Raw genomic sequence first — 25,229 nt, forward strand, 5'->3', positions numbered from 1 at the left:
CTAGTGGTTACCAGCTTACTTATGCTGTACAGCCTACCCTCATGCCTAGCTGCTCCCCCTGGCATTAGTCTGTCCACTCTATCACTGACACATCTCTAAAAACACTCTTTGATCAAGCCACTCCAGGTTCAAAAACTTCAATGATTCCTCCTGAGAAAAGGTGTAAGTTGAAAGATCTTTTTAAAAACCTTTTAACTTTTGACTCAATATTAGGAGATCCAAGATGGCAGAGTAGATAAACACTGTGCCTGCTTCCTTCCATGAGCACATAAAAATTACAACTAAATTACAGAACAATCAGCCTGGAGAACCATCTGAAATCTGGCTGAACAGAAGTTTTAAAACTAAGGATATAAAAAAGCCACACTGAGACTGGTAGGAGGGTTGGAGACCCGAAATGGGCTGGTCCCACATCCACATGTGGCGGTTGAAAATTGGGAGATATCTCGGTCACAAAGGTTCCCCATAAAGGAGCAAGGTACCCCAGACCCCCACACCAGAATCCCCAGCCTGGAGTACTGCTGCCGGGAAGAGGAGCCTCCACAACTTCTGGCTGAGAAAAGCAGTGGGGATTCTGAACATCCAGGTGGGACAGAAGGCTGCAGGAAACCTAGACATCCTCTTAAAGGGCTCATTCAGGCACTCATCCTGAGCTCTGGCGGAGGGATGGTGACTCTGGGGGCGTTGGAGACATGTGGGCATAGACTGAGTTGTGTAACTTTGCCGGGAGGACTGGAGGACAGTCACCATTTTTCCTGCATGGGCACGTCCTCCACCATCAGGTGGGTGCCATCTTTCCTGTATTGAGCCTGCCCCCAAAGGCCAAATATGAATCTGATTGGCCTGGTGAGCTCTGCTGCTCCACCCTACTGACTCACTGAAATACTGCCTCACCAAAATTGCATACAGCAGGAGGCTTTATCAGAGGCTGAACTTTACAGGTGCTGGCAGGTGGAAGCAGACCTCGGAGTGTCCTGGCTGTTTGCAGAGCTGCCCCATACCCGGTACTGGTGGCAGCCGTCCTGTGTTCACAGTGTGGCCTCTCCCACGTGCCTCCTGGTCCAGCACAGGCAGTGACCAACCGTGGATCACTTTGTAGCTCTTACCAGATAGTCCCCAACCAGTCACAGACAGTGGCTAACCTGGGCCTGCACAGGAGCCCCTCCAAGAGGCTCCAGAACCAACATATTTGGAGGTTGGCTTCAGACCACAGCAGAGCACTGCTTAGTAAGCCCCAAAAGCGACACAAAGGTGGTCTCAATAGGCACCTGAGCCTGATGGGACAAATCCTACTCGATAGAGTAAGCGCCCCCGAACAGCAGCCCATAAGCTATGGATGTGGCCAAACCTCACAGCCAGTCAGCCTGAGGGTCAATCCCACCCGCTGACATGCCAACAGCAATCAAGGCTCAACTATAACAGGAGGGTGCACACAACCATAACAAGGGACACTCGTGGAATACCCAGAAGAGGTGACCAGGGAGACTGTGTCACTGGGCCCCACTGGACTCCTGCTACATAAGGCCACCCAGAAAGACTGGGAGAATCCCTTCAGATTGAAAGACACACAGACACTGAAAGTAAAGATATGGAAAAAGTTATTTCATGAAAATGGAAATGAAAAAAAAAAGCTGGGGTAGCAATACTTATACCCAACAAAATAGATTTTAAAACAAAGGTTATAACAAGAGACAAAGAAGGACCCACTAATCCCACTTCTGGGTATTTATCTGAAGAAACCCAAAATGCTACTTTGAGGGGACGTGTGCATCCACATGTTCATCGCAGCATGTTTACAATGGTCAAGATGTAGAGGCAGCTTGAGTGTCCATCAATAGATGAATGGATAAAGAAGGGGTGGTACATATATACAATGGAATATTGCTCGGCCAGGGAAGGGAATGGGTTCTTGCCATCTGCAGGGGCATGGATGGACCTGGAGGATACTGTGCTGAGTGGAGTATGTCAGAAAGTGAAAGACAGATGAATGTGATTATGCTTACATGTGGAATCTAAAGAACAAAATAAAGAAACAAAACAGAAACAAACTCATAGATACAGAAAACATTTTGATGGTTGCCAGACGGAAGGCGAGTTGGGGTGGTGGGGGAAAAGGGGAAGGGATTAAGAAGTACCAATTGGTTGTTATATAGTAGTTACAGGGATGTAGGGTATAGCATAAGGATTATAGTGAATGATATTTTAGTAACTACTTATGGCATCAAGTGGGTACTAGATTTATCAGGGTGATAGATGGGAGAGGTTTCGGGGGCAGGGTGAAAAAGGTGAAGGGATTAAGAAATACAAGTTGGTAGATTACAAAATAGTCATGGGGATATAAAGTAAAGCATAGGGAATATAGTCAATGATATGGCAACAACTATGTATAGTTCCAGATGGGTAGCAGACTAGTCAGGGGGAAATCACTTCTTATATAAATGTCTAATCACATGCTGTACACCTGAAATTAATATAAAATAATACTGAATGTCATCTGTAACGGAAAAATTAAAAAGGGGGGAGGGGAAAGTGAAGGGGAATAAGAGGTCCAAATTTCCAGGTATAAAACAAATAAGCATGGGGATACAACGTACAGCACAGGGAATACAGTCAATGATATTGGGATAGTGTGGTATGGTGTCAGATGGCTGCTAGACTTATCATGGTGTTCACTTCTTTAGGTATATAAATGTTGAATAACTATTGTGTACATGTGAAAATAATATAATATCGCGTGCTAACTATATTTTTAATAAAAATCTTTAAAACAGGTTTTTAAGTTTTAAAGCTTTCCTTTTTCGGGGGGTCCTGGATGTCAGTGTCAGGTAGCATTCAGATATTAATTCTGACAACTACTATAGACAATAAAAGCATTTTCTATAATATAAATTGCCACAAAGCTCATATAACCTTGCTTTTCTTCTAAACATAGGATAGAATGTAACGATAAATAATCTAGCAAAAGACAATTCATATTTAACATCTTGTGGTACTTCCTAAATCATCTGTAAAGGATAAAATTATATCTAGTAGCACTTCAACACTAAGTGAATTTAACTGTATTCTACTTATTGGAAAACTGGCCAAACGATGTAAATACATAGGCTATTAAACAGATACCCAGAATATTTAATAAATCAACTTCCTGAAGTACTCTAGAAAATGAGATTTTGCTCTAGAACCTTTGTAGTTTAAAATTTCTTTTAATAATTCCCATATAGTTCTGGAATGATATAGCCATATAAATTCTTAACTTAACTTGGAGATGAGCTGGTCATTGCTTTTACTTAGTAAGTAAGGGTATATTTACTTTTTGTTCTACCTTTTACTATCCAGCGTTATATTTTGTTCAACCAAAAAAATAAAAAAAAGTTGTCTTCAAAAGCATCTATGCCACTAGACAATTCTAAATTCCAATAAAGATAGGCAACATCTGCTTTAACACGTCAGAAATAATATGATCAAGAATAAACTGTGGGGCTTCCATACCATGGAATACTACTCAGCAATAAAAAAGAAACTAGTGATACATATAACTTAGATGGTTCTCAAGAGTATTATACTGAGAGAAAATGGCCCATGTGAAAGTGGTTATACTGAATGATTCTATTTACATTGCATACTGAAAAAGGCAAAACGATAGCAGCACAAAACAGATTAGTTGTTGCCAGGGATTGGGAATATGAATAGGTTGTGACTATAAAACAGCAGGAGAGAGTCTTTGGGGTGATGAAACTTTTGTATGCCAATTGTGGTGTTGCTTACTTAAATATGTACACATTAAAACTCATGTAACTGTAACACAAAAAAAGTCAATTTTATTGTTAATCTTAAAAATAAAATTTTAAAAATTACAACAGGCTACATCACATTTTGAAAATACTATTAAACTATTGTATTGAAAAAAATTTCCTTCTGACATCATTTTATAATAGTGTGTGACATAAAAAGACTGAGGCCAGGGAAGAATGTACCCAGCATTCTATTCAGCAACCCTTTATTAAACACCTACTAAGTTTGGGGCAGCCTAAGTGCATTGATGCATTTAACTACCTTTGAAAAGGCTCCTCTGCCCTGCTGATTGGCAGGCCGTATCTTTCTACCATCTCTCAGAGTCTATAAACAGAATTGTCTGAGAAGGTGTGTACCAGGGTGGACAATTAAGTGATTAACAAACTTGTTGCAATGACGTTGCTAACCTTTTTTCGATATCAGAGGGATTATTCATTATGAATTTGTACCAACTGGCCACAGAGTTAACCAGGTTTACTATTTGGAAGTGCTGAAAAGGCTGCGTGAAAGAGTTAGCCGACCTAAACTTTTCGCCAACAGTTCATGCCTCTTGCATCACGACAGTGCACCAGCTCACACGGCACTGTCTGTGAGGGAGTCTTTAGCCAGTAAACAAATAACTGTATTGGAACACCCTCCCTACTCGCCTGGTCTGGCACCCACTGACTTCTTTCTTTACCCAAAGATAAAGGAAATATTGAAAGGAAGACATTTTGACGACATTCAGGACATCAAGGATTATACAACGAAAGCTCCAATGACCATTCCCGAAAAGAGTTCCAAAATGGCTTTGAAGGGTGGACTAGGTGCTGGCATCAGTGCATAGCTTCCCAAGGGGAGTACTTTGAAGGTGACCATAGTGATATTCAGCAATGAGGTATGTAGCACTTTGCTAGTGTGAGTTCACGAACTTAGCTGTCCGACCTGGTCTGATGCAGGGTGTGCAGACTTATGCATGCAGTAGAAAATCCATCACTGCCCTGTGGTTTCCAGAAGACTTCTTGGGAGGCCAAGCCACACTATACTGATCATCACCATTTGTACTCTTCTCAGACCTAATTTTTTCACTACTTGATGTTGTCTTTAAGACAGAGACTAAAATAAAATCTCGACTGGGTGGTAATATGTCTGTTCCAGTTTGCAAAACAATTCACCATCGCTGCAATCTGTTTCTGGTTCTCCATTTTAAACCAGAGTAGATTTTATCTGGTTTAAAACTCCCCTCTCCTATTAAATGGCCAAAAGAAAACAAAAGTAAGGAAGAAAATTATATCAGCACTGAAACTAGGAGACAGTGTCAACCACATAACACACAAAGATTTAATGTTAAAAGATAAATAGGTACTAGAAGTAAGCTGGGTTGTGTATAAAACCAAAGCCAGAAAGGGTAAAGAAAAAGACAGATTTGACTACATAAAAATTAAGTTTTTATTATGACATCAAATCAGAATATTCACAAAAAGTACTTACAATATATCCAGTGATATACTATATCAAGGCCAATTAAAGAGGGCAAAGTAACCCATAAACACACTATCAAGTTGCTTAAAACTGCTTAATTTAAAAATACTGATATATGATAATCTGAGAGAGCAACCTTTAAAATGGAATGACACATTACACAAAACAATGTTTGAATGCTTTTGTAATTTTTTATAAAGTTTTGTATACAGAACATAGCAAATCAGCTAAACTGTTTTTCTGAAAGTACTTTTCAGGTCAGGACAGCTTACAAACAAACTTTTAAATGCTCTTTAAATACACATGAAATAAACTCTAAATATTATACACAATTATTGTGCACTTCTATATTTCAATTTTTTTAAAATTTATTGGGGTGACAATTGTTAGTAAAATTACATAGATTTCAGGTGTACAATTCTGTATTACATCATCTATAAATCCCATTGTGTGTTCACCACCCAGAGTCAGTTCTCCTTCCATCACCATATATTTGATCCCCCTTACCCTCATCTCCCACCCTCCACCCCCCCTTACCCTCTGGTAACCACTAAACTATTGTCTGTGTCTGTGAGCTTTTGTTTCTCATTTGTTTGTCTTGTTCTTTTGTTGTTTTTGGTTTATATACCACATTATCAATGAAATCATATGGTTCTCTGCTTTTTCTGTCTCACTGATTTCGCTTAGCATTATACTCTCAACATCCATCCATGTTGTCAGAAATGGTTCTATATCATCTTTTCTTACCACCAAATACTATTCCATTGTGTATACATACCACAATTTCTTTATCCATTCATCTATCGAAGGACATTTTGGTTGTTTCCATGTCTTGGTCACCGTAAACAAAGCTGCAATGAACATTGGAGCACACGTGTCTTTATGTGTAGATGTTTTCAGATTTTTTAGGTAGATACCCAGGAGAGGGATTGCTGGGTCATATGGTAATTCTATTCGTAATTTTTTGAGGAACCTCCACACTGCCTTTCATAGCAGCTGCACCTGTCTGCATTCCCACCAACAGTGTATGAGGGTTCCTTTTTCTCCACAGCCTCTCCAACACTTGTTACTATTTGTCTTGTTGATGATGGCCATTCTGACTGGGGTGAGGTGATATCTCACTGTGGTTTTTATTTGCATTTCTCTGATGATTAGTGATGTTGAGCATTTTTTCATATGTCTATGTGCCACTTGTATGTCCTCTTTGGAGAAATGTCTCTTCAGGTTGTCCATTTTTCAATTGGGTTGTTTTTTTCCTTGTGTATTTTGGATATTAGCTCCTTATCGGAGACACTATTTGGAAAAATCTTCTCCCATTCAGTTGGTTGCCTCTCTGTCGATGGTTTCTTTTGCTGTGCAGAAGCTTTTAACGTTCATATAGTCCCATTCGTTTATTTTAGCTTTTACTTCCATTGCCTTTGGAGTCAAATTCATAAAATGCTCTCTGAACTGAAGGTCCATATGTTTAGTACCTATGTTTTCTTCTATGCAGTTTATTGTGTCAGGTCTTATGTTTAAGTCTTTGATCAATTTTGAATTAATTTTGGTACATGGTGACAGATAGCAGTCCAGTTTCATTCTTTTGCATGTGGCTATCCAATTCTCCCAGCACCATTTATTGAAGAGGCTGTCTTTCCTCCATTGTATGTTTTTAGCTTCTTTGTCAAAAATTATCTGTCCATATTTACGTGGTTTTACTTCTGGGTTCTCAATTCTATTCCATTGGTTTATGTGTCTGTTTTTCTCCCAATACGATGCTGTTTTGATTATTGTAGCCCTCTAGTACAAGCTAAAGTCACGGAGTGTGATACCTCCAGTATTGTTCTTTTTTCTTAAGATTGCTTTGGCTATTCGGGGTCTTTTGTGGTTCCAAACAAATCTGATGATTTTTTGTTCTATTTCTTTAAAAAATGCCATTGGGATTTTGATGGGGATTGCATTAAATCTGTATATTGCTTTAGGTAATATGGCCATTTTAACTATGGTGATTCTTCCAATCCATGAGCATAGAATGTCTTTCCATGTCTTTGTGTCTTCTTTAATTTCTTTGAGAAATGTCTTACAGTTTTCGGCATATAGGGCCTTCATATCCTTGGTTAAGTTTATTCCTAGGTATTTTATTCTTTTTGCTGCAATTGCAAAATGAATTGTTACTTGTATTTCTTTTTCTGAGATTTCATTGTTAGTATATAGGAATGCAGTGGACTTTTGTACGTTGATTTTGTAGCCGGAAACTTTACCGTATTCGTTGATTGTTTCTAATATCTTTTGGTGGAGTCTTTAGGGTTTTCTATTTATACCATCATGTCAATTGCAAAGAGTGACAATTTAACTTCTTCATTCCCAATTAGGATGCCTTTTATTTCTTTCTCTTGCCTGATTGCTCTGGCAAGGACTTCCAACTCTATGTTGAAAAGCAGAGATGATAGGGGACATCGTGTTCCTGAATGTAGAGCAAAGGGCTTCAGTTTATCACCATTAATTATGAGATTAGCTGAGGGTTTGTCATATATGTCCTTTATTATGTTAAGGTATTTTCCTTCTATACCTATTTTATTAAGTGCTTTAATCATAAATGGATGTTGTATCTTGTCAAATGCTTTTTCTGCATCAATTGATATAATCATATGATTTTTGTCCTTTATTTTGATTATGTGATGTATCACATTGATGGATTTCCAGATGTTGAACCATCCTTGTGCCCTGGGGATGAATACCACTTGGTCATGATGAGTAATCTTTTTAACGCACTGTTCCATTCGATTTGCTAGAATTTTGTTTAGGATTTTTGCATGTGTATTCATCAGAGATATTGGTCTGTAGTTTTCTTTTTTTGTGTTGTCCTTACCAGGTTTTGGTATCAGGGTAATGTTGGCCTCATAAAATGAGTTAGGGAGCACTGTCTCTTCTTCAATTTTTCGGAAGAGTTTGAGCAGGATTGGTATTAGATCCTGTTTGAAGGTTTGGTAGAATTCATTAGTGAAGCCATTTGTTCCAGGACTTTTGCTTTTGGGAAGGTTTCGGACGACTGATTCAATTTCGTTACTGGTGATCGGTCTGTTTAGATTTTCCCGTTCCTCATGGTTCAGTCTTGGAAGGCTATATGTTTCTAAGAACTTGTCCATTTCTTCTAGGTTATTGAATTTGGTGGCATATAGTCCTTCATAGTGTTCTTGGATGATCCTTTGTATTTCTGTGGTGTCCGTGATAACTTCCCCTTTTTCATTTCTGATTTTGTTCATTAGTGTCTTCTCTCTTTCTATCTTAGTGAGTCTAGCCAAGGGTTTGTCAATTTTGTTAATCTTTTCAAAAAACCAGCTCTTTCTCACATTAGTTTTTTCCATTGTCTTTTTGTTCTGTATTTCATTTAGTTCTGCTCTGCTTTTTGTTATTTCCTTTCTTCTGCTGACCTTGGGTTGCATTTGTTCTTCTTTTTCTAGTTCTTTAAGGTGTAACATGAGGTTATTTATTTGGGATTTTTCTTGTTTCTTGAGATAGGCCTGTAATGATATAAATTTCCCTCTTAAAACTGCTTTCGCTGCATCCCAAAAATTTTGGTAGGATGTATTTTCATTGTCATTTGTTTCCATGTATCTTTTGATCTCTCCTCTAATTTCTTCTTTGACCCAGTCGTTCTTTAAAAGTATGTTGTTTAATCTCCATGTATTTGTGTTTTTTCCTGCTTTCTTTTTGCAGTTGATATCCAATTTCAAAGCCTTGTGATCAGAGAATATGCTTGGTATTATTTCAATCTTCTTAAATTTGCTGAGGCTGATTTTATGTCCCAATATATGGTTTATCCTTGAGAACGTTCCATGTACACTAGAAAAAAATGTATAGTCTGATATTTTAGGATGAAGTGCTCTATAAATGTCAATTATGTCCATTTCATCTAATGTGTCATTTAGGGCTGCTATTTCGTTATTTATTTTCTGTTTGGATGATCTATCCATAGCTGTCAATGATGTATTTAAGTCCCCTACTATAATTGTGTTTTGGTCAATTTCTCCCTTGAGTTCTGTTAGTAGTTGCTTGGTATTTTTCGGTGCTCCCTGATTGGGGGCATAAATATTGATGACTGTTATGTCTGCTTGTTGTATAGTCCCCTTTACCAGTATGAAATATCCATCTTTGTGTCTTGTTACCTTTTTCACCATGAAGTCTGTTTCATCTGATATCAGTAATGCTACACCTGATTTTCTCTGGATACCATTTGCTTGGAGTGTCAATTTCCAACCTTTCACTTTGAGTCTATGCTTGTCCTTGTAGCTGAGGTGTGTCTCTTGGAGACAGCATACGGTTGGGTTTAGTTTTTTGATTCAATCTGCTACTCTGTGCCTTTTTATTGGTGAGTTCACCCCATTTACATTTAGGGTGATTATTAATATGTGAGGATTTCCTGTCATTCTATCTTTAGTTTACTGGTAAGGCTATGTCTCCATTGTTTCTTTGCCTTCTTGTTCTTGTCTATTATTTCTGTGTGGTGGTATTCTATGATGTTTCCCTCTGTTTCTTCTTTTATTACAGTATATATTTCTTTTTTTTTTGTACACATGTAGAGATTTAATTGTCTTAACTTACACAGTTTAACTATTATTTCTTTAGTATAATTCGGCTCTCTAGTTTTGGGGGTAATCAGAGGTAATTATTATTATTTTTCTTTTTATATTATTAGTTTCAGGTGTACAAAACAACGCAATGATTAGATATTTACGCACCTAACAAAGTGATAACCCCAAGTCTACTACCCATCTGAAACCATACATTGCTATTACAGTATTATTGACTATATTCCCTATGCTGTACTTTATATCCCGTGACTATACATATATATATATATATTTTTTTGATTGTGTCAGTTTAATCAAATTTATTAAGTATACCTTACATAAAAGTGCATATGATCATTTTAAATGAATGGATTTGAACAAATATTGACATCCACATAATAATAAAGGCAGAGAACATTTACATTATGCTAAATATTTCCCTTTACCTCTTCCCAGTCGTCCCCTTTCCCTCATGCCTGCCACTGGATCCAGGTATCCAGTCTTGTCTTTTGGTCACTATAAATTAATTTTCCCTTTTCTGAATTTTTTACAAAAGGAACCACAAAGAATTCCCTTTGAACAACATCTCCCCATTTTTCCACCCTCTGGTCCCTGGTAATTTTCTTTTTATTTTTTAATTAATTAATTTATTTTTTAAATTTATTGGGGTGACAATTGTTAGTAAAATTACATAGATTTCAGGTGAGCAATTCTGTATCACATCATCTATAAATTACATTATGTGTTCACCATCCAGAGTCAGTTCTCCTTCCATCACCACATATTTGATCCCCCTTACCCTCATCTGCCACCCCCCAACCCCCTGACCCTCTGGTAACCACTAAATTACGTTCCCCAGATTAATTTTCAAACCCCGTGGCCATCTTGTGGTTACTGGTTGTTTTCTAATCCCCTCACCTTCCCCTTTACCCCCACCCCCCCGGCCCATCTAGCAACCCTCAGTTTTTCCTCTTTGTCTCCAAAACTGTTTCTGATTAGTTCATTCACTTATTCTTTCCTTTAGATTCCGCATATAAGTGAGATCATATGGTCCTTATCTTTCTCTGTCTGACTTATTTCACTTAACATAATGTTCTCTAGGTCCATCCATGTTGTTGCAAATGGTAAGATTTCTTTCTTCTTTATGGCTGCATAATACTCCATTGTATAAATGTACCACAGTTTCTTAATCCAGTCATCTACCGATGGGCATTTCGGTTGTTTCCATGTCTTGGCTATTGTGTATAGTGCTGCAATAAACATAAGAGTGCATAAAGATTTTTGAATTGGAACTTTGGATTTCTCCGGATAGATACCTAGAAGTGGAATTACTGGATCATAGGGTAGTTCCATTTTCAGATTTTTGAGATACCTCCATACTGTTTTCCATAGTGGCTGCACCAATCTGCAATCCCACCAACAGTGCACAAGCGTTCCCTTTTCTCCACATCCGCGTCAGCACTTGTTGTTTGTTGATTTATTGATGATAGCCATTTTGACTGGGGTGAGGTGGTATCTCATTGTGGTTTTTATTTGCATTTCTCTGATGGTTAGTGAGGTTGAGCATTTCTTCATATGTCTGTTTGCCATCTGTATGTCCTTTTTAGAAAAATGTCTCTTCAAGTCCTCTGCCCATTTCTTAATTGGGTCGTTTGTTTTTTTGGAGTTGAGTGAGTATGTCATAGATTTGTGATATTAATCCCTTATCAGATATATCATTGGCAAATATCTTTTCCTATTCAGTAGGATCCCTTTTTGTTTTATTGATGGTTTCCTTTGCTGTGAAAAAGCTTTTTAGTTTGATATAATCCCACATGGTTATTTTTTCTCTTACTTCCCTCGCACGAGGGGATATATCAGTAAAAATCTTACTCCGGGTAATGTCTGTGAAGTTTCTTCTTATATTTCCTTCCAGGTATTTTATGGTTTCAGATCTTACATTTAAGTCTTTAAGCCATTTTGAATTTATTTTTGTATATGGTGTAAGGAGGTGGTCCAGCTTCATTTTTTTGCATGTGTCTGTCCAGATTTCCCAGCACCATCTATTGAATAGACTGTCTTTACCCCATCATACATTCTTACTTCCATTGTCGTAGATTAAATGGCCATATAGGCATGGATTTATTTCTGGACTCTCTATTCTGTTCCATTGATCTTTGTGTCTCTTTTTATGCCAGTACCATGCTGTTTTGATTACTGTAGCCTTGTAGTATAATTTGAAGTCAGGTATTGTTATACCTCCCACTTTGTTCTTATTTCTCAAGATTGCTGAGGCTATACGGGGTCTTTTATGGTCCCATATAAATTTTAGGATTATATGTTCTATTTCTGTGAAAACCATCGTTGGTAGTTTGATAGGAATTGCATTGAATATGTATATTGCCTTAGGCAGTATAAACATTTTAACTATATTAATTCTTCCTATCCATGAACATGATATGTGTTTCCACCTATTTATATCTTCTTTCATTCCTTTCTTCAGTGTCTTATAATTTTCTGAGTACAGATCTTTTACTTCTTTGGTTAAATGTATTCCCAGGTATTTTATAGTCTTTGGAGCGATTGTAAATGGGATTGTTTTTTTAATTTCTCCTTCTGATGTTTTATTATTGGTATATACAAATGCAACTGATTTCTGAATATTAATTTTGTATCTTGCTACTTTACTAAATTCATCTATCAGCTCTAATAGCTTCTTGGTGGAGTCTTTAGGGTTCTCTATATATAGTATCATATCATCTGCATATAATGATAATTTTACTTCCTCCTTACCTATTTGGATGCCTTTTATTTCTTTTTCTTGTCTGATTGCCGTGGCTAGAACTTCCAGCACTATGTTGAATAGAAGCAGAGATAGTGGGCAACCTTGCCTTGTTCCTGATCTTAGGGGGAATAGTTTTAGCTTTTCCCCATTGAGTATGATGTTAGCTGTGGGTTTGTCATACATGGCCTTTATTATGTTGGGATATGATCCCTCTATTCCCACTTTCTTAAGGGTTTTTATCATAAATGGCTGTTGGATTTTATCAAATGCTTTTTCTGCATCTATTGATACGATCATGTGATTTTTATTTTTCATTTTGTTAATGTGGTGTATCACATTAATTGATTTGCGGATGTTGAACTACTGTATATATTTCAATTCTGGATTTTTCTTGAGTGGTTACCTTTACGTTTATGTAGAAGAAAGTTTGATATTTAGAGTATTCCATTTTCTTCAGCATGCTTACTTTCTCCATTGCCATATTCCGGTTCTGGCCTTTAATCTCCCCCTTTTTACGTTTTGGTTGACACAAATTTTCTCTGTTCATGTTGGTCGAATAGCCTCCTTTAGTATTTCTTGTAGTGCAGGTCGTGTATTAGAAAATTCCCTCAGCTTCTGTATGTCTGGAAAGGTCTTTATTCCTCCTTCATATCTAAAGGATATCTTTGCTGGATATATTATTCTTGGCTCATAATTTCTCTCTTTCAATATTTTGAATATTTGGTTCCACTCCCTCCTGGCTTGTAGAGTTTCTGCTGAAAAATCTGATGATAATCTAATGGGCTTTCCTTTGTAGGTTACCGTCTTTTTTTCCCTGGCTGCCTTGAGGATTCTTTCCTTGTCGTTGATTTTAGACAGCTTCAATACAATGTGCCTTGGAGAAGGCCTGTTGGGATTGAGGTAATTAGGTGTTCTATTTGCTTCTTGGATTCGAGGATCCAGTTCTGTCCACAAGTTTGGGAAGTTCTAGTGAACAATTTGTTTGAATATATTATCTGTTCCTTTCTCTCTTTCTTCTCCTTCTGGTATGCCCATTATTCTTATATTGCTCTTTCTGATGGAGTCAGAAAGTTCTTTCATTTCTTTTAAGTCCCAAGTCTCTTTCTTCTTCCATCTATGTAATTTCCAGGTTTCTATCTTCAATGTCACTGATTCTTTCCTCCATCTGGTCAACTCTACTACCTAAGCTGGCTATTTCAGTCTTCATTTCTTCTATTGAGTTCTTAATCTCCAGAAATTCTATTTGGTTCTTTTTTAAAATTTCAATCTCTTTTGTAAAATGCTCATGTTGTTCTTTGATTGTGTTTCTGAGTTCATTAAACTGCCTTTCTGTGTTTTCTTGCATCTCGTTGAGTTTTTTCAGAACGGCAATCTTGAATTCTCTGTCATTTAAGTCACATATTTCCATATCTTTAAGTTCCTTTTCTGGAGACGTTTCACTTTCTTTCTGAGCTGTCTTGTTGCCTTCGTCATTCATGGCAATTACTGATTTATTATTTCTCTTCCTAGACATCTACAGGAGTGGCTTCGGCAACAGGTTGATAGGAAGAGGTCTTTCTTTTGTTTTCCAGTACTTGTTGGTAGAATTTTTTATTTTCTCTCCGACTGCAGCCTTTTTTTTCTCTCTCAGACGGTAGTGCTATGTCTTCTCTGCACTATTCCAGCTTCTCACACAATGTGGGGACTCCCTGGGAGACGGGTTTCTCCTCTGTTAATAGTTCGCCTGGGTCACAGGGCGCAGTGTCCTTGTGGGGTGCTGAGAGCTTTTGAAGTTCCAAAGCTCTTCCTGCACCGGATTCAGAGCCCATATGTTTCAGCAGTTCTGTTTACTCCGGCAGGGATCCGCCCAGATAGGTGGGGTCAGGGGTGGGGTGAGTTGTGAGAGGTGGCCCAGAGCAATGGCAGCGACCCACCACCACAGCCGGTCCTGCTTCCACAGCTCCCTCCACTTTGCTAGAACTAGTTGGGCTGCGAATCTGTGTCTGCAGTTCACAGTTCTCAGAACAGCAAATATTCTGTTCTTTTGATCTGACACTGCTACTGTTCTGCTTCTAGCACCGGGCAGGTGGGGGTGGTGCGAGGTCTGGGTGTGTAGGAGGGGGCGGCTAGTCTCAGTGCCTAAGGCTTCCGTTCTCTGCTCAGCAGTGAGGGCTTAAACCACCGTTTTCAGCCTTCTTCCCTCAGTCTTTTCTCCGTGGTCTCTGCTGTGAGCGTTGGGTTCAGCCGTGTTAAATGCTGCCCCCTCAGCCCTGTGGGCCATAAGCGGAGCCCTAGCAGTCCGAGTTCTTCCCTCTCCCGCAGCTGCAGTAGTTCAGGGATACAGCGAGCTCGGAGCACTGAGCTAGGTCTGCGTCCTGTGCCAGTTCGGCTGTGTCTCCGCACTTCTCCCTTCCCCCCTCCCCCACTCACGCAATTCGCCCACCTTTAGGTGACTTCAGTAGTGGGCCTCTTCGTCTTGCCTGTCTGCTGTGCAGGGAGTCCTTTGTGGAGTTATTGTTGTTCAATTAGTTGTAAATTCCAGGGGAGCTTTACAGAGGCTCACCTCACGCCGCCATTTTGATGACGTCTCACATTTCAATTTTTAAAAATAAAGTCTAAAATGATTTTAATGACATGTTCAATAAATAAAGACTGCCTGCTATTACCATGGAGCTTAAAGCTGTTATACATTAAGAATTCATGCATAATATTTTTCAAAGATCATGCTTTCTCATCCAAATTAATACTCGGTTTCAGAAAGATTTAAGTAAAGGTGAAACTGTTTTCTTTTTGCAAGTCTTCACAGTCCTTTCTAAAAATATTTCATTAACAGAAAAACAAGTTTAATATGAATCATGGGTAGATGGAACATAAGGAATTAGCTGCAAACCTAGGGATTAGGTATATCTTCCATTTTACAACTTAATAATCACTTTTGCTTGTTAGTTTTAATGAAGGTTTAGGACATCTAAGCCTTTCATCTTTCATTCTGGCATTCAAGGACCTCCAAATTCAGGCCCTATCTTTCTATCATCTCTCATGTATTCATAAATCCTACACTGCAGCCAAGCTGAACAACTCAGTGGTTTCCTTAATGTGATTCCTATTATTTAGAATATACTTTTCTACATATATAGTTGCTGAAATCCTGTCTGGTCTTGATCATGGAATCAGATGGCTCTCTCTTCTCTTAATACCTATGGATTTAATACTTACGGTACTTATTACCTGTGCTGTTTCTTTATGATCTTTGTATTACTGTCTTATTCCCCACAATAAATTATAGAGCCCTGAAGGGTGGCATCACTGACTTCTCCACACAGTACTGAGCACAGTAGGCACCTGATACCTGGTCAGCCATTTCTTCATTTAATCAATATTACTGAGGTGATCACTAGGTACTAAGCACTGGGAATCAAATGCCTAGCAAAACCTAACACAGCCATTGACTTTATGGAGTTTATAGTATAATATTGAAGACAATGATTAATCATTTAATTGCCAAAAGAAATGCAAAAATATTAGGTTGGTGCTAAAGTAACTGTGGTTAAAAGGTTAAAAATAATTGCAAAAACCGCAATTACTTTTGCACTAACCTAATGCAAGGTGTGATCATTGTTATGAAAGAAAAAATACACTGTGCTGTGAAAAACAAAAATAGAGACTTATCCTCAGCTGAGGTGGAAGTCAAGAATGGAAGGCTTAATTGAGGAATTGATGACTACACTATGACCTAGAAGCTTAAAAACTGTTAACTAGGCAAAGGGAAGGAGCAGAGAGGGGACAATGCAAGCCAAAGCAGCAACATACGCAAAGACCCTGTGCTACAAAAGGAACACTGTACATTTGAAAAACTGAAAGAAGTCTGTGTTGCTGAAATGCAGAGATGAAGAAGAGAATGGAGCTCAATGGGTTAGAGAGAGATGGGCCAAGGGCGAGATGGTGCAGGGTCTTGTAGGCCTTGTTCAGAATCCTGTGACCCTAAGAGCTAGGAGAAGGTACTGAAGGGTTTGAAACAGATAGTATTGAAAGCGTTTTGTGTTTTGTGAACATTACTCCAGCTACAGCTGGAGTACTACATTTACCAGACTACAGCATGGTAAATGAATTGGAGGCTGCCAAGGGGCAGACAAGTTGGGTGACAAAGTAATTTAACTATGAAAGGCTGGTAGCTTGTTCTAGGATAAGGGCAGGAAAGGAAGAGAAGAGACAGACTGGAAAGAAGATAAAATGTGCAGGACTTGGTGCTGGATTGGGTGTGTGAGGTAGAAGACGCCACTGGAAAAAAGATGGTGCCTACATTTCTGATTCGCAGAAATGGATAAATGGTGCCATTATTCACAGACAACGGAAACACCAGAGGAGAAGCAGTTTTCTACTGGACATACTGGGATTACAGCTCCTTTGAGATAGCTAGGTAGCAGTGTTGAGTAGTCAGTCAGAAAGAAAGGTCTACTTTAGAGACATATATTTAAAATTCATTGGTGTATAGGTAGAAAACTGAAGCCATGAGTGTTTCTAAGACTGACTAGGGAAATTGAGTAGAATGAAGAGAGGATTTAGAAACGAATATTAAGAAACTCCCAAATGTAAATGCTTTGGTAGAAGCAAACCTGCAAAGAAAACTGAGGAAGTGCAGCCAGAGAGGAATCAGGAAAAATGAGGAAAGGGTGGTGTCATGGAAGTGAACAGAAGAGAATGCTTTAATGCTGGCAGTACAGGACTAGGGTTAAAGGAAACTGAGTCAGGTTGCGAGTTCAAAGCCCACTCTGACTTAGACATTTACCAGTGACTTTAACCAGAGAGTATCAAAATCATAAAAATAGAAGCCAGACAGAGAATGGAGTTAAGGGGTGAGAAAGCAGAAGCCTTGCATGTAGAATATTCCTTTAGGGGGCTATACAGTATTGGTAAGGATGGAGAGTGGATAGGGAAGTGTCACCTAGGGTAAAAGGGACTATTATACCAGTTTTAGACATGAAGGAACTAAAGCTCTGCAGATTAGTTAACTCTCTAAACGGACACAGTAACTGACTGGCAAAGCAAGGATTAAAACCTAATCCTAGAGGAAACTGGAGTCCAATCTGTTTTGACTACATCAGACCATTTCAAGACTGAAAAAAAATAGATCTCAACAATACATTGGATTTTTATGCTTGCAAAAAGGAAGGGGTAAATGGAGCTGATAGAAACTAGTTATTAAAATGAAGAAGAGATAACATTGGACAGTGGTCAATAAAATCACACTCTTCCAGACCTACATGAAAAAAAATACTTGAAACTACCAAGTACTGAATTCCATGTTAGTATACTCTGGAGAACTGAGCACTCTGCAGGGTACCTGGCTGGCATTCTATCTGAAGTTGCATTCAAATGAACGAAAGGAGAAATACTGCAAACAGTTTTAAGATATCACTGAAACCAATATAATCCATGCTGACTTGACAACTCCTCTTCCTTATATTCTTCAATGCCATCCTTCAGTCACCTCCTTCCACAAGCAAGTAGATGCTGTCTAAAATATACTATATGATTTCTTTTCACAAGAATTCCCAAGAAAACCAAATGAAACAGAAAAGGAGGGACAATTTTCTTCTGGGCCTGTTCTCGTTTACTCTGTCCTAATATCGTTTAGAAAATGCTAAGCTGGCAGCAGTACCCCATTATTTCCGAATAGAAGAGTTGATGCTGATCAATAGTAACAACTTCCATTTAATATTTTGTGCACACTGTGTGCCAAGCACTATTTTAAGCACTTCACAAATATTTTCTCATTTAATCCTTAGAACAATCTGAGGAATTACATATAATTATATTGATTTTACAGATAAGAAAATTGAGATTTAGAGACCATGCCCAGGATCCCACAGCTTACTAAACAGTAAGGCAAGGCCTAAAACCAAGTCCGCCTGACTCAGCATCCCTGTCCTTTACGCCTACACTAAATTGGAAAGACTGGGGAAGGAGTCAAAAGGATTGTTCCCAAACTGATCATCTGTACCATTCCAAAAGTTATGTCAAAAATATCTTTCCAGTTTCCATTTACAACTTTAAAGACACTGTTTTAAAATACTTTCACTGTATTTAAGTTACACTTTGTATCAGAAAGAATTTAAGTATGCCATTTACACACACACACGTGCATAAAATTCAGCAGGATAACATACATTAAAAGCAGTTGAGAAAAATATGGTTAAAGGAAAATACTATTAGTCTTAAAACAGAAGGCAGAAACAATGAATTTTTTGTATGAACATATGTTTTGTATGTTCATACAAAAATTTTGTATGTTCATACAAAAATTCATATAAATAAAGAACATCAGAAATCAACAAACAACAAGTGTTGGCGAGGATGTGGAGAAAAGGGAACCCTGGTACACTGTTGGTGGGATTGCAAATTGGTGCAGCCACTATGGAAAACAGTAGGTATCGCAAAAATCTGAAAATGGAACTACCTTATGACCCAGCAATTCCACTCCTAGGAATTTATCTGGAGAAATCCAAAACTCTAACTCAAAAAAATGTATGCACCCCTATGTTTATTGCAGCACTATACACAATAACCAAGACATGGAAACAACTGAAATGCCCATCGGTTGATGACTGGATTAAGAAACTGTGGTACATTTATACAATGGAGTACTACGCAGCCATAAAGAAGAATGAAATCTTATCATTTGCAACAATATGGATGGACCTAGAGAACATTATGCTAAGTGAAATAAGTCAGACAGAGAAAGACAAACACCATATGATCTCACTTATATGTGGAATCTAAAGAAAAGAATAAATGAACGAACTAGTTAGAAACAGTCTCAGAGACATAGAGGAAAAAGTGAGGGTTGCTAGATGGGAGGAGGGTGGTGATGAGGGAGAAGGGGAAGGGATTAGACAGCACAAATTGGTAACTACAATATTGCCACAGGAATCTGAAAGACAGTTTGGGGAATATAATCAATAATGTTGTAAAGATTTTGTAGGGTATCAGATGGGAACCTGTCTTATTAGGGAGACCTTCATGGATGGTGTAGATGCCTGACCACTGACTCCAGTGTACACCTGAAGCTGAAACTGAATAACATTGCATGTCAACTAAAATTAAATATATATATAGTGATGGAATATGGAGTACAGCATAGGGAATAGCCAATGGAATTGTAATAGATATATACAATGTCAGAGGGGCAATGGATTGGGGGTGGGGGGTTATCACTTTGTGAGGGGTGAAATGTCTATTACATTGTTTTATACACCTGAAACTAATAATAAACAAAAAGAAAGAAAAAAAATGAAGAACATTAGACTTGCTAAAGTGTGGGAGGTTCTAGGACATTGGCTGTAAATGGTCTAGAAGCTAGTGAAGAAGAGACACAGTAATCCCACTTACGGGTGTTTATCTGAAGAAACGCAAAATGCTACTTCAAGGAGCTGTGTGCATCCATATGTTCATTGCAGCATGGTTTACAATGGTCAAAATGTGGAGGCAGCCTGGGTGTCTGTCGATGGATGAATGGATAAAGAGGAGGTGGCACATACATACAATGGAATATTACTCGGCCAGGGAAGGGAATGGGTCCTTGCCATCTGAGGCAGCATGGATGGAGCTGGAGGGTATTGTGCTGAGTGGAGTATGTCAGACAGTGAAAGACAGATGAATGTGATTTCGCTTACATGTGGAATCTAAAGAACAAAATAAACAAAACAGAAACAAACTCATAGATACACAGAACATTTTGATGGTTGCCAGATGGGAGGCAAGTTGGGGTGGTGGGTGAAAAAGGGGAAGGGATTAAGAAGTACCGACTGGTTGTTGCAAAGTAGTCATGGGAATGTAGAGTATAGCATAAGGAATATAGTCAATAATATTGTAATAACTATGCATGGTCACAGATGGGTACTAGATTTGTTGGGATGATAGATGCGAGGGAGTTGGGGCAGGATGAAAAAGGTGAAGGCATTAAGAAGCACAAGTTGGTAGTTACAAAATAATCACAGGGATCTAAAATAAAGCATAGGGAATATAGTCAATAATATGGTAATAACTATGCATAGTGCCAGGTGGGTACTAGACTAATTGGGGGAATCCCTTCTTAATTTATATAAATATCTAACCACTATGATGTACACCTGAAATTAATATAAATTAATACTGAAAGTCAACTATAATTGAAAATTTTAAAAAGGGGGAAAAGGTAAAGGGGAATAAGAGGTCCACCTTTCCAGATATGAAACAAATAAGTCATGGAGATGTAATGTACAGCATAAGGAATATAGTCAATAATATTGTGATAGAGTGGTACAGTGCTAGATGGTTGCTGGACTCTCAGTGATCACTTCTTCAGGTATATAAATGTTGAATAACTATGGTGTACACCTGAAACTAGTGTAATATTGTATATTAGCTATATTTTTAATAAAAATCTTTAAAAATAAAAAAACAAAAATGGGGAAAAATTAAAAAAAAAAAAGAAAACAGGATCAGGTACACAGTTAAAAACATTCATAAGAAAAGCAAGCCAATTTTTCAGAGAAGCCCATCCATTCCTGACACTAAATCTAGGCGAAAGAAAAGATTTCTTCTGGGAAGAAATCCTCATGTGATGTAATGAACACTGCCTTCAATAATCCCTTTTAATAAATACAACTATAAGTTCCCATTGGACTGTTTCTTAGAGCAATGCTGAAATACATTTTTCCCCCAAATTGCATTCTACACCAAATAACAACTGGTTACCATGAAAACAGAAAAACATTGGTATTTACTGGCTTTAAAGATGTTACAACTTATCAAAAGAGGCTATCATTTTATGGAGAAAATAGCTAGTAGGTTTCCTTTTTATAATGGTAAAAAACCAATAGGTAAGTTGTACTTGAATCATCTTTGGAAAATTTATAGTTTGTCAACAGGTACCTAAAATGTTTTGGGGATGCATACTACTATATATTCATTTAATTCAATAGGAATTTAAAATGAAGGACTCCTATTGTCATACTTATCTTAAAAAGCATATTTACAGATTTTTGACATAAAAATGTACAAGTCACAGGTAACACAAGAAAAAAATAGGTAAGTTAAACTTCATCAAAATTAAAAACTTTTGCCCATCAAAAGACACTATAAACAGAGTGAAAAGGCAACCCACAGAATGGGAGAAAATACTTGCAAATCTTAAATCTGACAAAGGATTAATATCCAGAATACATAAAGAACCCCTGTACTGTGACAACAATAAAAAACAAATAACTCAATTAAAAAAATGGCAAAAGTCTTAAATACACATTTCTCCAAAGAAGATATGTAAATGGCCAATAAGCACATAAAACGATAAACATCACTAATCATTAGGGAAATGCAAGTCAGAATCATAATGAGACACCACCTCACCTCCATTAGGATGGCTACTATCCAAGAAACAAAACAAAACTAAAAACAGAAAATAACAAGTGTTGGCAAGGATGTGGATAAATTGGAACCCTGGTGCACTGTTAGTGGGAATGCAAACTGGCGCAGCCACTATGGAAAATAGTATGGGGTTACTCAAAAGATTAAAAATAGAACTACCACTTTTGAACATATATCTAAAAGAATTTAAAGTAAGGTCTCAAAAAGATATATGTACACCCATGTTCATACCGTGTTTCCCCAAAAAGAAGGCCTACCCGGAAAATAAGCCCTAGCATGATTTTTCAGGATGACATCCCCTGAACCTAAGCCCTAATTTGGAGCAAAACTTAATATAAGAGACGGTCTTATTTTCGGGGAAACACAGTTGCAGCATTATTCATAATAGCCCAAAGATGGAAACACCCCAAGTGTCCACTGACAAATGGACAAACAACATGTGGTACAGACATATAATGGGATATTATTCAGCCTTAAGAAGAAAGGAAATTCTGACTCGTATTATAACATGAATGAATCTTGAGGACATTATGCTAAGTGAAATAAACCAGTCACAAAAGGACACATACCATATGATTCCACTTATATGAGTATCTAGAGTAGTGGAATTTATAAAGACAGAAAGTAGAATGGTAGTTGCCAGGAACTAAGGGATGGTGGAGAATAAGGAGTTAGTGTTTAATGGGTACAGAGTTTCAGTTTTGCAAGATGGAAAGAATTTTGTGGATGGATGGTGGTGATGGTAGCACAATGTGAATATCCTTAATATCACTGAACTGTACACTTAAAAATGGTGAGGTAGTAAATTTGATGTCATATGTATTTTATAATTTAAAAAATAAATTAATGGTGAAAATGATAAATTTTATGTGATGTACATTTTACCACAATAAAAAAGTACATACAAATTAACAGATTAATTGTAAATAGCCTAAATTTCCTACTTTCAAATATTAATTAGACTTAAGCACTTGAGGAGGTATATGGGTATATGAAAGTCACAGCTGTAAGTTAGTAGTTTATATTTGATTACTGTATGTCCATATGTAACCAAATTTCTTTAACAGAAACATAATTTTCCTTTTATTGACCACAAAGAAACCACCAAAGGCAATGATATACTAAATTCAGTAAATCTTACATGGAACTCATCAATATAATATCTCACCCAAGCTACGAATTCATCATGAAAAAGTAATTTGCCTAATCACAATGGGAGTTAATACAGCTGCCACCCTTTTTACTATTTTCATTTAATGTCTAAACAATATTATTGGGTGTGAAATGTGGCAAAAATTGTTTCAGCAACATGTGAATTTTATTTTAAAATGTATATTAGACATACCAGGAAGGAAAAATATTTGTATCCAAGTGCTATCCAGACAAATTGTGAAGGAATAGTAGCACAAGGGTTACTCGGTGATCTCAGTCATCTCAGACTGTGTGCTGGGAGAGATTCCCTTCTTCAGGGAAGACATACCCATGAGCCGGAGGGCGTTGTCTCCCATGGAGGTGGGGGTATTGGTGGCAGGGACAACCCTTGATTCAAGTCACTGAAAAGGGCAAAACTTGTTGATCCAACTATATGTCTGGAGACACATCCAATCTTGGCTTATTTCAGCCCCAGGCTTCACTGAATACTCTTGATTTCTTCCGAAATCAGGTTTTAAATCTGGTTCCTGAACTCTTTTCCTTATACTTCCACCACAGTCCAGAACCTCTATATGACTTTTCTCTGACCAACTAGCTTGCTGATCTAAGGAATCCCTCCCATTCTGTCCCCAGTATCAGGATCCCACCCCAGTGCTTTTCCAGTTCCTGACACCAACTTCCATTTATTCATCATTCAACAAATATTTACCAAACGCCTAGTTGTGAGCTAGGCATTATTCTAGGGAATATGAGTAAAAAGATGAGCAGAAATAGATATGGTCCCTGCCTTCATGGGGCTAATAGTTTACTGGGAAAGAAGCACATTAAGTTGAGAATCATACAAGCAATCCTGACAAGTAAATTGAAGGGAAGAAAGGTACTGTTTTTAGCTTGGTGCTCCAAAAGCCCATAATAGGATTTGACCAAATCAGAGAGATTGAGGGTAGGTTTTCTGGAAAATGTGTGGCAAGAACTGAGGTGTGGATGAGTGGGAGTCAACTAGGCAAAGAGGGAAGGAAGAGCATTAGACTTGAAAGAGCCAAGACCCAGGGATGGGAGACAGGACGGAGAGTGTGAGGCACTGAAAGGCCAGCATTACCAAGGGTTGGGTTCAGACTTGTGTTCTGAAAAGCCTTCTCTAGCTTTAATGAGAACAAGGACTTATGGCCAGTTTGCCAAAGAAAGGATCATCTCTGGCAGGAAATAATCTTGTTGTTCACCATCTTCACTTCATTGGCTATTTCAGCTATGTGAGTTGAAGTATAACAGCTTCCCTAAACATGCCCTTTCATTCTTCTGTGCCAATCTATTACCATCGCCCTATCCCTGCCCCCCTTACTCTCCTCCTATAAGAGAAGGTACGGAAAAGACCTACAAGTAGAACCTATTCCATATGTCATTTAGAACTATATCCATAGTTGCCTGACTAGCAAATCAAAATCAACAGAAATATGTGATAAAGGATAGAAACACCTTTTAAAATGGTGATTCTACAAACAGTATAATAGGTAAACATACACACACACACACAAAACCTGCCTTTAGAAGTTGCTTCATATGACCCAGCAATCCCTCTGCTGGGTATCTACCCAAAAAATCTGAAAACATTTATCCATAAAGACAAGTGTGCTCCAATATTCATTGCAGCTTTATTTACAGTGGCCAAGACATGGAAACAACCAAAATGTCCTTCGATAGATGAATCGATAAAGAAGTTGTGGTATATATACACAATGGAATACTATTTGGTGGTAAGAAAAGAGGAAATAGTGCCATTTGTGACAACATGGATGGATCTTGAGAGTATAATGCTAAGTGAAATAAGTCAGACAGAAAAAGCAGAGAACCATATGATTTCACTGATATGTGGTATATGAACCAAAAACAACAAAAGAACAAGACAAACAAATGAGAAACAAGAACTCATAGACACAGACAATAGTTTAGTGGTTACCAGAGGGTAAGGGGGGTGGGGGGTGGGAGATGAGGGTAAAGGGGATCAAATACATGGTGATGGAAGGAGAACTGACTCTGGGTGGTGAACACACAATGGGATTTATAGATGATGTAATACAGAATTGTATACCTGAAATCTATACAAATTTACTAACAATTGTCACCCCAAT

At 37.9% G+C, this 25,229-nt stretch overlaps 1 protein-coding gene across 6 annotated transcripts in view; it reads right to left on the bottom strand.

Annotated features, from left to right (window-relative positions):
* CNKSR2 (connector enhancer of kinase suppressor of Ras 2) overlaps positions 1-25,229 on the bottom strand; it is a 296,636-nt gene that overhangs the window by 233,467 nt on the left and 37,940 nt on the right. The window lies entirely within an intron of this gene.

This window comes from Rhinolophus ferrumequinum, chromosome X, assembly GCF_004115265.2.
Source record: "Rhinolophus ferrumequinum isolate MPI-CBG mRhiFer1 chromosome X, mRhiFer1_v1.p, whole genome shotgun sequence".
Taxonomy (NCBI): Eukaryota; Metazoa; Chordata; class Mammalia; order Chiroptera; family Rhinolophidae; genus Rhinolophus; species Rhinolophus ferrumequinum.